Source organism: Bubalus bubalis, chromosome 7 (assembly GCF_019923935.1).
Source record: "Bubalus bubalis isolate 160015118507 breed Murrah chromosome 7, NDDB_SH_1, whole genome shotgun sequence".
Taxonomy (NCBI): Eukaryota; Metazoa; Chordata; class Mammalia; order Artiodactyla; family Bovidae; genus Bubalus; species Bubalus bubalis.
In genome coordinates this window covers 78,273,918-78,286,710 of record NC_059163.1, presented here as the reverse complement: position 1 = coordinate 78,286,710, position 12,793 = coordinate 78,273,918, and the positions used below count along the sequence as shown (strand labels likewise).

The 12,793-nt window shown below is 36.9% G+C and overlaps 1 long non-coding RNA gene across 2 annotated transcripts in view; it reads right to left on the bottom strand.

Moving 5' to 3' along the window:
- LOC102414346 overlaps window positions 1-12,575 on the bottom strand; it is a 28,364-nt gene extending 15,789 nt beyond the window's left edge. For both annotated transcript variants that reach the window (XR_003110663.3, XR_003110662.3), the window contains exons 1-4: window positions 12,448-12,575; window positions 12,275-12,355; window positions 11,097-11,164; window positions 7,285-7,381 (exon numbers count right to left, since the gene is read on the bottom strand). This is a non-coding gene — a long non-coding RNA (uncharacterized LOC102414346). The remainder of the gene's footprint in view (window positions 1-7,284; window positions 7,382-11,096; window positions 11,165-12,274; window positions 12,356-12,447) is intronic.
- Window positions 12,576-12,793: the final 218 nt, after the last annotated feature.

Below are 12,793 nucleotides of genomic sequence, written 5' to 3'. Positions count from 1 at the left end.
ACTTATATTCCACTAAACTGTCACACTGTTTTAAGTGACCTGATCTTACATGGAGTCTGTTGAAAATGAAGATTGAGTGTGTCGGTATTCTAGATAGAGATACCACTGTACCAGGAATGTTATGAATTTTCTTACTACGTTTTCTCTAAAATTAACCATTGACCTGAGGCATGCAGAGGAACATTATCACTTTAACTTTATTTAGATACATGAATTCAATAGGGTGACAGAAACTTATTGCAAAGATAAAAATATCATCTGCAAAGATAAACTCTATTCCCTTGCCAAACAAAATTCCATTAACTAACTTAAATTGGACTTAATAACAATCACACAAACCAATTAGTTTCAATTTTTAACCCCATTAGGAGTATTATTCATCATGGTATTGCCAGATAGAGTTGTGCTTCTTCTGACTTTCAACGGCTTAAATAAATATAACCTGGGGTGCTAATTATACAATGATGATGCAGACACTTCAAGATGACTTTCCTTAATATAGATAGAATCTTTGGAAAATAGATTTTTTTTCATAAAATATCCTTAGTCCACACTGCATTTTCTCATTTGATAATTTAAAGTGAGTTTGAGTGTCTAACATATAATTGAATCTACAGTGACCTGTGGGCTTTCGTGATAATTATTTCTTTCCATGCAAATCCAGATAACCTTTATTTTTCCATTCTTTGCAAAATCCATGGCTTACCAAGTGCTCTTATCTTGTGTAGTTTTATCCTTCATAGTTCACAGAGGGAAATTTGGTGTCCCCATAGAATGTGATCTGATTCTGGATCTCTATATGTATAGTTCCATGGCTTGGTGCTAAACTCTTTTAACCTGTCTATAGTATTTCCCAGTGTGATCTCATGTTCACAGTACCATCTGTGTGCTTATCAATAACTATAGCCAGAACCTCCTTAAACTCTAAGCTTGTGTATCTTACAACTGACTCGCATCTCCGATCTGATGTGGTTAAATGAACCTATCTGCTGACCAAGACAATAGAGCCAGATAGCCTAAGTGATTAACCCAGATACGAAGGACTCTTGCATCTAATAAACACTCAATGTATGTGAATCATTATTATTTGTTATTATTACTGAGGAGTTGTTGAATACAATGCAAACTTTCTGTTCTTCTTCCCTGAGAACCTGGGGAAATTATACAACTAGATATAAAAAAGAATAGCTCCCTTCCACTATATCTTTTTATTTTGTAGCGTTCTTCAGGTTTCTTTCAAGTGGCTCCCTGCTTTTGCTTTCACATCATTTAGTCTATAAGCCATGTGCTTGTACAAGACCTGTATTACTATTCTCAGATTTCTTATTCACTCTCTGCTATTACCTGGAATCCAGAGTCAACATTGAAAACCAGTGTATTCCAAAGGACCATTCATGTACTTTATGTCTGTGGCTACTTTCATGCTACAATAGCAGAGTTGAGTAGTTGCAAGAGATCATATGACTAAAAATCTGAACATATTTGCTATTTTATTCTTATTGAAAAAGGTTCTAGAATCATCCCTGCTCTAGAAATTTCTCTAAAACCTGCATCATAGCAATTATTATCATATGCCCAAATAAGTATCGATTTAGTTTCTGTGAAATAAGTTACATACATGAATGGTAATTATTTGAACTTTTAAATTTTAAACTTATCTTGGTTTTATAGTTGCATAAAATCTATGCACATGAAGAGTTCATGTATTTTTGCTTATAAATTCAAATATTATATTATAAATAATTTAGGGACATATAAGGAGTCTAAGAGCACTCTCAAATTTGAGAAACTCTTCATTAATTATCTAAAAATTCTGGCTGTCATGATTCTGAGCTGGCACTGGGCTTTGCAAGTCTTCTCTGAGCTTCATATCTACTCTGGCTTTAAAATAGCAGCTTTTCCAACTATTTGTCATGAAGGACATGCTTTTATTTTTCTCTAATCCATCACAAACTGAATCTCTTTAGAATAAAATAATAATTTTAAAAAATGTTCATACACTTAGTTGGGATGATGATGTCAAATTTGCTACAAAAGTTTGTAAATGTGTGCTTTCAATTTCTGTACTCATCAAAGACCAGTGAAAACGGTAGCTGGGTGAACATCAGTTAAAAAAAAAACGCAGGGGCATTGCACTACAAGATTCATGTAGGGTATGAAAGTCCTGAAATGAGATGAGAAGGAGGGGTTGCTCCTGAATTTAAGAATCATCTGGACTCCTAGAGTGAACTCAGGAAGGAATAAACTCCTCCCTATTCTTTGGGACAAATACTCAAGACCCTTAAATTTATGTTGCAAAGAATCTAGGTTTGGGGACTAAAAGCAGGATCCTCTATGACCCACCTCCCAGAATATTGGAAATAAAAGCAAAAATAAACAAATACGACCTAATTAAACAAAAGCTTCTGCACAACGAAGGAAACTATAAGCAAGGTGAAAAGACAGCCTTCAGTATGGGAGAAAATAATAGCAAATGAAGCAACTGACAAACAACTAATCTCAAAAATATACAAGCAACTCCTACAGCTCAACTCCAGAAAAATAAATGGCCCAATCAAAAAATGGGCCAAAGAACTAAATAGACATTTCTCCAAAGAAGACATACAGATGGCTAACAAACACATGAAAAGATGCTCAACATCACTCATTATCAGAGAAATGCAAATCAAAACCACTATGAGGTACCATTTCACACCAGTCAGAATGGCTGCGACCCAAAAGTCTACAAGCAATAAATGCTGGAGAGGGTGTGGAGAAAAGGGAACCCTCTTACACTGTTGGTGGGAATGCAAACTAGTATAGCCACTATGGAGAACAGTGTGGAGATTCCTTAAAAAACTGGAAATAGAACTGCCTTATGATCCAGCAATCCCACTGCTGGGCATACACACTGAGGAAACCAGAATTGAAAGAGACACATTTACCCCATTGTTCATCGCAGCACTGTTTATAATAGCCAGGACATGGAAGCAACCTAGATGTCCATCAGCAGATGAATGGATAAGAAAGTAGTGGTACATATACACAATGGAGTATTACTCAGCCATTAAAAAGAATACATTTGAATCAGTTCTAATGAGGTGGATGAAACTGGAGCCTATTATACAGAGTGAAGTAAGCCAGAAAGAAAAATACCAATACAGTATACTAATGCATATGTATGGAATTTAGAAAGATGGTAGTGATAACCCTGTATGTGAGACAGCAAAAGAGACACTGATGTATAGAACAGTTTTTTGGACTCTGTGGGAGAGGGCGAGGGTGGGATGATTTGGGAGAATGGCATTGAAACATGTATCATATCGTATATGAAACGAGTCACCAGTCCAGGTTCGATGCACGATACTGGATGCTTGGGGCTGGTGCACTGGGACGACCCAGAGGGATGGTATGGGGAGGGAGGAGGGAGGAGGGTTCAGGATGGGGAATACATGTATACCTGTGGCAGATTCATTTTGATATATGGCAAAACCAATACAATATTGTAAAGTTAAAAAATAAAATAAAATACAAAAAAAAAAGCAGTGCGTCTTCAGCAATACTTTTCAAAGTATTTAGCTTACAACTAGATTCATGCATTCATTCATTAATTTAAATAATAATTTTTGAACAAACAAGAGGTTCCAGACACTATTCTAGTTACTGGGGATACAGGCTTGAGCAAGAGAAAAATCTCCACACTCATATAGTTTATATCCTAGTAAAAGAAACTGGAAAATAAACAAGCAAATAAACAAGAAAAGATTTAGAAAACTGATTAGTGTTATGGAAGGAATTAAAATGGGGTGATTCGATAGACATAACAGAGTGACATTTTTTGTTTGGGTAGCCAAGAAAATGCTAAAATATGAATGATAAAAAAGAACCAGCCATAATTAGGGAAAAGCATTACGGGATTAAAATTTAAAAAAAGGAAGTGAAATGTTCTCAATGTAGCAATAATCTTCAGGAATTAGAAGAGCAGAAAGAACATCTTTGTGGCTAAACTGTTGTATGTATGCAATAAGAAAAGTAGTAAAATAAATTCACAGAGGTAATTGGAGGACAAATAACATAGGGTTCTATATGCAAGTTAAAGGAAATTGGAATTTAATCCAAGATTAGTGGGAAGAATCATCACTCTGCCAGCAAAGGTCCATATAGTCAAAGCTGTGGTTTTTCCAGTAGTCCTGTACAGATATGAGAGTTGGAGCATAAAGAAGGCTGAGCACCTAAGAATTTATCCTTTCAAACTATGTTGCTGGAGAAGACTCTTGAGAATCCCTTGGACTGCAAGGTGATCAAACCAGTTAGTCCTAAAGGAAATCAGTCTTGAATATTCATTGGAAGGACTAATGCTGAAGCTGAAACTCCAATACTTTAGCCACTGATGCAAAGAGCCAACTCACTGGAAAAGACCCTGATGGTTGGAAAGACTGAGGGTAGGAGGAGAAGGTGATAACAGAGGCTGAGATTGTTAGATAGCATCACTGACTCAATGGCCATGAATCTGAGCAAACTCTGGGAGATAGATGGAGAAACAATGGAAACAGTGACAGACTTTATTTTCTTTGGGTTCAAAAATCATTGCAGATGGTGACTGCAGACATGAAATTAAGAGATGCTTGCTCCTTGGAAGAAAAGCTTTGACAAACCTAGACATGATATTAAAAAACAGAGATATTACTTTGCTGACAAAGGTCCATCTAGTTAAAGCTATGGTTTTACAAGTAGTCATATATGGATGTGAGAGTTGGACCATAAAGAAAGCTGAGTGCTAAAGAATTGATGGTTTTGAACTGTGGTCCTAGAGAAGATGCTTGAGTCCCTTGGATAGCCAAGAGATCAAACCAGTCCATCCTGAAGGAAATCAGTCCTGAATATTAATTGGAAGGACTGAAGCTGAAGCTCCAATACTTTGGTCACCTGATGTGAAGTACTAACTCATTGGAAAAGACCCTGACACTGAGAAAGATTGAAGGCAGGAGGAGATGGTTAGATGGGAATCACAGACTCCATGGACATGAGTTTGAACAAGCTGTGGGAGTTGGTGATGGACAGGGAAGCCTGGCACGCTGCAGTTCATGGGATTGCAAAGAGTCGGACACTACTGAGTGACTGAACTGAACAGAACTAGGAGACAGTGAAGGACAGTGAAGCCTGGCATGCTGTAGTCCATGGGGTTGCAAAGACTTAGCACATGACTTAGCACATGAACAATGGCAACAAGGGAAAGACTGGAGGGTTTGAATGGTCTGACATGTTTTATTGTCACCATAGTATGTTTATAGAGAAAGAATGACAATTATACCAAAGAAGCCTTGAATTTGAGTGGTGATGCTGACAATGGAACAAAATGACGATATTTGAGACATGGTTTAGAGGTAGATCTATATATTGAATTTGTGGCAAAGAAGATGAAAATAGTTGAATATAATATTTCTAAACCTCTACTGCATGCTAAGTCATTTCAGTTGTGTCTGACTCTTTCTACCCTATGGACTGTAGCCTGCTAGGGTCCTCTGTCTATGGGATTTTTTAGACAAGAATACTGGAGTTTGAGTTGCCATGCTTTCCTCCAGGGGATCTTCCCAACCCAAGGATCGAACCTGAGTCTCTTATGTCTCTTGTATTGGCAAGGAGGTTCCCAGGTGGCTCTAGTGGTAAAGAATCCACCTGCCAATGCAAGAGATATAAGAGACTCCGTTTCGACCCCTGCATCAGGAAGATCCCCTGGAGGAGGACATGGCAATGCTCTCCACTATTCTTGCCTGAAAAATTCCATAGACAGGGGAGCCAGGCAAATAAGCCACTGAAACAACTAAATTCTCAGTAGCTATGTGCAGCAGTAACTCACTAACACTGCCACTTTAGGAAGATAAAAATATTGCCACAACAGAGACAGATTATACCATTTAAAAACACACTGTCCAAAGATATTACTTCTCAAGCACCTTGACATTTGCCACTTGGATCAGTCTTTCAAGCTCTTAATTTCTGATTTATGTCCTTATGGCATGACTGCCGAAAGCCTGTTTATGTCCTTTAATTTCACCACTATAATAATAAGCTTATCAAAAACTATAGCAGATCCCTCTATTACCCATGTTATATCTCTATGACTTGCCACTAATTTCAACTGTAGCAAGTGAAGTGAAGTGAAGAGAAGTTGCTCAGTCATATCCGTCTCTTTGCAACCCCATGGACTGTAGCCCACCAGGCTCCTCGGTGCATCGGATTTTCCAGGCGTGAATACTGGAGTGTTTTGCCATTTCTTTCTCCAGGGGATCTTCCCAACCAGGGATTGAACCCAGGTCTCTCACATTGTAGGCAGACGCTTTACCATCCAAGCTACCAGGGACTGTGGCAAGAGCTGACCATTATTTCCCAGGAGCTCAGACTCATGGAACCCTGATAGCATTTAGCTTCATCCATAAACTTTTAAATATTTTTGCTTTCTGTCTTGAATGTTCTATTTAAGAGGAGTCTGCTCTATCTGCTTAGATCTCTGAGCCCACAAATACAGTACAGCCTGATTTTATGAAGGGTTACTCTTCCAGGGCAACACTCAATGTAAAATGGAAACTTTCAACCAATAGAGAAGACTGGTTGAGTGCCCTAGTATTCTGCTCCTTGAGTCACCCAATCTGGGAAGCATTCTGTTTGTTCCCTAAGCAGGCCCAGACAAGTCAAGCCCTGATGCCTCTGGTGGTAAATGTTATAACATCCTTGCATTGAATTTTATTTCTTCCCTCTTATCTTCACAGTTTCCCTTCTTCCTCCATTTCTTTCCCTGGGTCTATCTACCATATGAGCTACTTGAATGCAAGCCTTACTTGAATCCCTACTTTTAAGACAATCCCAAAATAAGACAAATAATTACCTGTGATAAATAATCTGTAAAATATTTTATCTATATTTTCTCTAATTCTTACCACAATCTAAAAGTTATGACTTATTTTCTCCATTAATATTAAGAAAGCTAAATTTTGAGCAATTAAGCAAGTTGTCCAAAGACACATAGCGAGTGGACAATGAGGCCAATATTCTGAATATTAATACATATTTCTGACTGCAATAGAGTATGTTTTCACTGTACAGTCTATATTTCATTTAATTTTGGCTTGGTACTTTGGCAAAAGTTTTCCTACTCTGGTCTTGCTCTGGGCTTTATCTCTGGTGTTCATTCTTGATTTATTCTTTCCTGGGATGTCTCTAACCCCAAATTAGGATGGTTCATATCCCCAGAGAAGCCCCACCACTCCTACACAACATGACTTAGATTCCAGGGCAACCAGTACTTACAGATTAAAAAGATGTTGCCTTTATAGGTGATAGTCTTGAATAAAGATTGACGATGCCTGATTTGTATTTTTGGCTCTGGTGAGCATCAGATTATTTCCTGCAAAGATAACAAGCAAGTTCTTTGGCTCTGTTTAGATTTTTCCTGAATTTCAATTTAAGATATGAATTATTTTAGTTTGTTACACTGCCTTAATAATGTTTCTATGTTTAATTTTTAGAAGCCCTTAGTGAATGGAAAATTATAAATAATTCCCACATACAGTGTTTTTCCTCTGGATATAATAAGATTGCTGCTGCTAAGTCGCTTCAGTCGTGTCCGACTCTGTGCGACCCCATAGATGGCAGCCCACCAGGCACCCCCGTCCCCGGGATTCTCCAGGCAAGAACACTGGAGTGGGTTGCCATTTCCTTCTCCAAAGCATGAAAGTGAAAAGTGAAAGTGAAGTCGCTCAGTCGTGTCCGGCTCTTAGAGACCCCATGGACTGCAGCCTACCAGGCTCCTCCATCCATGGGATTTTCCAGGCAAGAGTACTGGAGTGGGGTGCCATTGCCTTCTCCATAATAAGATTAGGCACCATGGAATTTGAATTCTTAAAGAAGTGCCTACTGATTAACTTAAATTATGTACTTTTTTCTATCTTTTGAAGCTATGAAATATTTTTTTTTATTGTATAGATATGATTCTCAAAATATTTGTTGAATAACGGAAATAAACAGTAATGGCATGTAGAGCAATATAAGAAGGAGTTGTTTAGATCTTGGGCTTCCCAGGTGGCGCTAGTGGTAAAGAACCTGCCTGCCAATGCAGGAGACATAAGAGACACGGGTTTGTTCCCTGGGTTAGGAAGACACCCGGGAGAAGGGCATGGCAACCCACTCTAGTATTCTTGCCTGAAGAATCCTATAGACAGAGGAGCCTGGCGGGCAACAGTTTAGGTCCTGGGATAGGGTTTAAGGAATAGATAGTGTTTGTCACAAACTAAGGGTAAGAACATGGATGAAATAACGTGAGAAAATAACGTGAAGCTATGAAATATTTTGTTGATTTCCATGAACTAAATAAGCTTTTTCTGTCAAATTAGTAGCTAGGAACAACTGCAATTTATTGATTTGTGTGGAAGAAAAGTTATGACCAACCTAGATAACATATTAAAAAGCAGAGACATTACTTTGCCAACAAGGGTCCGTCTAGTCAAAGCTATGGTTTTTCCAATAGTCATGTATGGATGTACATGACTATAAAGAAGAGAGAGTTTTGACAGTTGGATTATAAAGAAAGCTGAATGCCGAAGAGTTGATGCTTTTGAACTGTGGTGTTGGAAAAGACTCTTGAGAGTCCCTTGAACTGCAAGGAGATCCAACCAATCCATCCTAAAGGAAATCAGTCCTGTATATTCATTGGAAGGACTGATGCTAAAGCTGAAACTTCAATACTTTGGCCACCTGATGTGAAGAATGGACTCATTTGCTGGGAAAGATTAAAGATGGGACCACAAGGGGATGACAGAAGATGAGATGGTTGTATGACATCACCAACTTAATGGACATGAGTTTGAGTAAACTCCAGGGCTTGGTGACTGACAGGGAGGTCTGGCATGCTGCAGTCCATGGGGTCGCAAAGAGTCAGACATGACTGAGCAACTGAACTGAACTAAAGTGAACTCTGTATTAACTGCTTTTCATGCAAGTCAAAGGAACTGTTGACTAACTAAACCAATACCCAATACTTATTACAAAACTTAATTTCTTACCTCTGCTAGAGAGACTGGAAAAATAACCACATACCTATCCTCCTTTGCAAGATAGTCATGTGACATAGTTCTGACTAATGGTACCTAAGTTAGATAACTATTGGTGAGGAACTTTTAGAAAGGTTGTATTATTTCTGATGAAAAGGATAGATAAGGATTGGATGACCAATTATCACTTTTTTTCTTAATTTGAATATGTAGTTGATGCCTAGAACTGTGCCAGCTATCTTGTGCCCATGAGGTAAAGAGAAAAAGGATAACATTTGTTTTGATCAGCAGAATAGTTAGAAAAGCTTCATGTCCATTTAAGACTATGGGAAGCCCTGTAGAGAGCATAAATACATGTTAGCATGACTTCTGCATTAAAAACTCATATTTATAGATAAATAGAAAAGAAAATAGAAAGAAGGGTATGGTCAAAATTTTATAAAAGTAGGAAGCCATGGTAGCTTCCAAAGGCAACTGTATGCCCCAAAGAGCAGATTCAGAGGTCTTACCAGTGTAAAGCACAGAGAACTGATGATGGTCTTGTAATAGGATTCACTGGCAGGTAAGCTGATCTATGAAACCATCTTTTCCATCATTAGCCTCTCCTTCTCAGGAAGAGATCTTTAGACTATATCCCACCACTTAAGGAACAGCCCAGACAGGCTGTGCATTCCAGATCAATATCAGAGACAGTGTCTGAATTTAAGACATGAAAAACATTATTATTCCTTCCAATTGCTAAAAGCTCAGAGAGGAGCAATATTTTCATCCAAATTGTCTGGCTTACATTGTACATATTAGAGCCAGACATGGAGTAAACCAGATGCAACTTGAGACTTTTGGAATTTATTTCTCAGCCAAGCAAGGAGCTGAATTAATAGACTTTTACTTTTACTTTCTGGAAATGAGAAAGCTGAAGATTTTCCAGCATACTCCTACCAGATGGCATGTTCTATTGCCTACAATTTTCCTCCTGCTGTGGATCGCCTCCAACTTAGCCTCTTCAAAGGTGAAAAGGAAAAATACGTTATCTATCTATTTGTATAGTAACCAAAGCAGTATAGAGAAAGAAAGATCAGTCTGCCTACTGCCTATGGCTCAACTTGACCTAACTATACAACTCTTTCAGATTTTGGTAAGAAAAGATATGTCTTCCTGAAATTTAAAGATGTATCAACCAATTTTGGTATGACAAATAAGTGAGTTGGTGTTTAATGGCTAATGATCTAAGTATAATAGAATGTACTGATATTTATGAGGCCTATGAGTGATAATAAAAAATGAGAATTTAATATGATCAAATGAACTGAGCAAATTCAACATTTTATAGCTAGTGTTTAAGTTAAAATCATAAATTTTCTATCCATATTTTATATGGAATATCTTAGAAATTTTTGCTGTGTCACAAAAAGAGATTAAATTAGAGATTAATCATCTTTAGAGTTATAAATAATAGTAAAATCAGAAAAGTTAGTTATTGAAAGTTGTATTTAGGTTAGTCTGAATCAAAATCCCACATTGTACAGTTTAAATGAGTGGTCCAGAGAAGTAAGAAATTTAACAGTAAATTAGAAAAGAGAATGCTTATCCTGTGAATTGAACACAAATAACATAAATCTGATGTTCATAAAAGGATCATTACAAGAAGCATATTTCTGATGATAGCTATACAAATATCAGTAAATTCTATGGGGATAGTTTTCAAAATAGCTGATAATTTTTCAGGATTGAACAGCTCTGGTAATCCCAGCTTTGACTCACATTTGACATCTACTTGCTGGGAAAGCTGATAACCATTTATTTATCACAATAGAAACTGACATAGTGAAGTAGAACCAATCCTTTTACAATTTCTACCTGTTCTCACATCAATTTAAACAGCTTGAAACCATCTAAAATGTACTTTACTTTGCCAAGAAGTGTTCACAGATATCTGCCATCAAGGAGAAAGCACTGGATGCCATAATTCTTCAAACTTATTAATTAGAATTTGGTTCGGCATTTATGTCATGTCCTAAAATATCAACTCTTTGAGTTCCATTATGCCTCTCTCCATTTCAGGCCTGTGTGTACCTTTCTCAATTTTCAAAGTCCATGAAGAGGCTTTCATGTTGGTCCTTGGGCTGTCTTCCTGCCCCTGGCTGTGATAGAGAAGGAAGAGTGAGTTCAGATTCCTTTACAGACTTAGTGAAGGACATATCCTTAAAAGTATCCTCCCCCATTAATACATAAGATTGGAGGCAATGATTCCACAAAAAACTATCCAGAAATAGATCAGATAGGGAGTTGGACTCTAGGAAGTCACAAAAAGAAACCCCAAATCCACATTTATTCACCTCATGGCAAAATTATATCTCAAACACGTATTCTTACCTTTGTGCTTTGGCTACTTGAATCCCTGCATATTTCTTATATTATCCAAACATTGAGTATTTTCAACTAAGAATTAGGTTGTTTGGGCTTGATATCCTCATATAAGTATCTCTATCTCTCCCACTCCCTCTCTCTTTTAATCTTTCATATCAACTCAAAAACTCATTTCTGGTTCTGGTTTGGTATGTTAGGAATATCACATTTATCAGGTGAATGGTCTGTGTGGTCTCTCATTGTTCAATAAATATTGCCTTGAATGTACTTTTTCATATTTTCTTCTGTCTTTTCAAACTGCCTTATCACATCTGCCAGTTGTTTGGGGAATTCATTCTTGAACCATGTCCTATAATCAATGTTGAATTGTACACATTAAACCTTTTTTGGGAAAGTGATTCAAAGCTTACTCTTTTATTACAGTCATGATTCACTTCCAACAATTTCTCAGTATGGACATTAAAGTTAATTTCTATATATTTTGTGCTGTATGAGTAGTTATAATTTGTACCAATATTTATAGGGCAGAAGGAAGTGTTAGGTGTTAAACTGCATAGGAAATTGAAACAAAATGGTTTATAGCTTAAGGATAATGCATTGTGTCATCAACCATAATTCTCTTACTTATAAATAAAAAGCCAAAGTCATCCCATCCTATGCTAGTTCTTAAACCACTTCACTTTTTGATATCTTTAAATAAACTACACAAATGCCAAGTGTAGAAATTTTAAAAATATTTTTTCTTTTTCAACCACAAAACTTTTTCTTACTCATTTACTGAAGACAAAAGATAATATTGTACTCTTCAGTCAAAGTTGAGGCGTCCAGTCACTCCCTTTTCCCAAAACTCGGCTCCTACTCCCACATTCCCATATTCAGTGTACCTTGTATCCATCAGTGTTCTTCATGTGACTCTTCATTGATTACTTCTCTGACCACCAAAGCTGTAACAAAGATGAGCAAAGCTGCAATGAAAGAAAAAAATTTTTAAAGAAAAATATGAGATATCAGATTTTCAGTAGATACTCATCTGTTTAAAAAGTATGATAAAAGCCACCTTGTGAAGTTCTCTGAATAATCACCCTGCTCTAGAATTGTGCAATGGCTTTTCCTCCCTTTGGCTTTCTCAATCAACAGACGGAAAATCTCTCACTCTCCTACATGCTTGGCTATTAAACTATCAATACACTGCCAAAAATATCTTGTCAAACAAATAACAAGATATACCACAGAAAGCAAATTCTAGAATGATGAAATAAAATCTAATTGTGCACATAGTTATGATATTAGAATGGTAATATTAAAAGTTTTTTTGTTTTGTTTGTTTTTATTTGTTTGTTTTTCTGCGTGTGTTTGTGAAATACTTCATGCCTAGCAAGATAAGTAGCTTACTAGTTATTTAA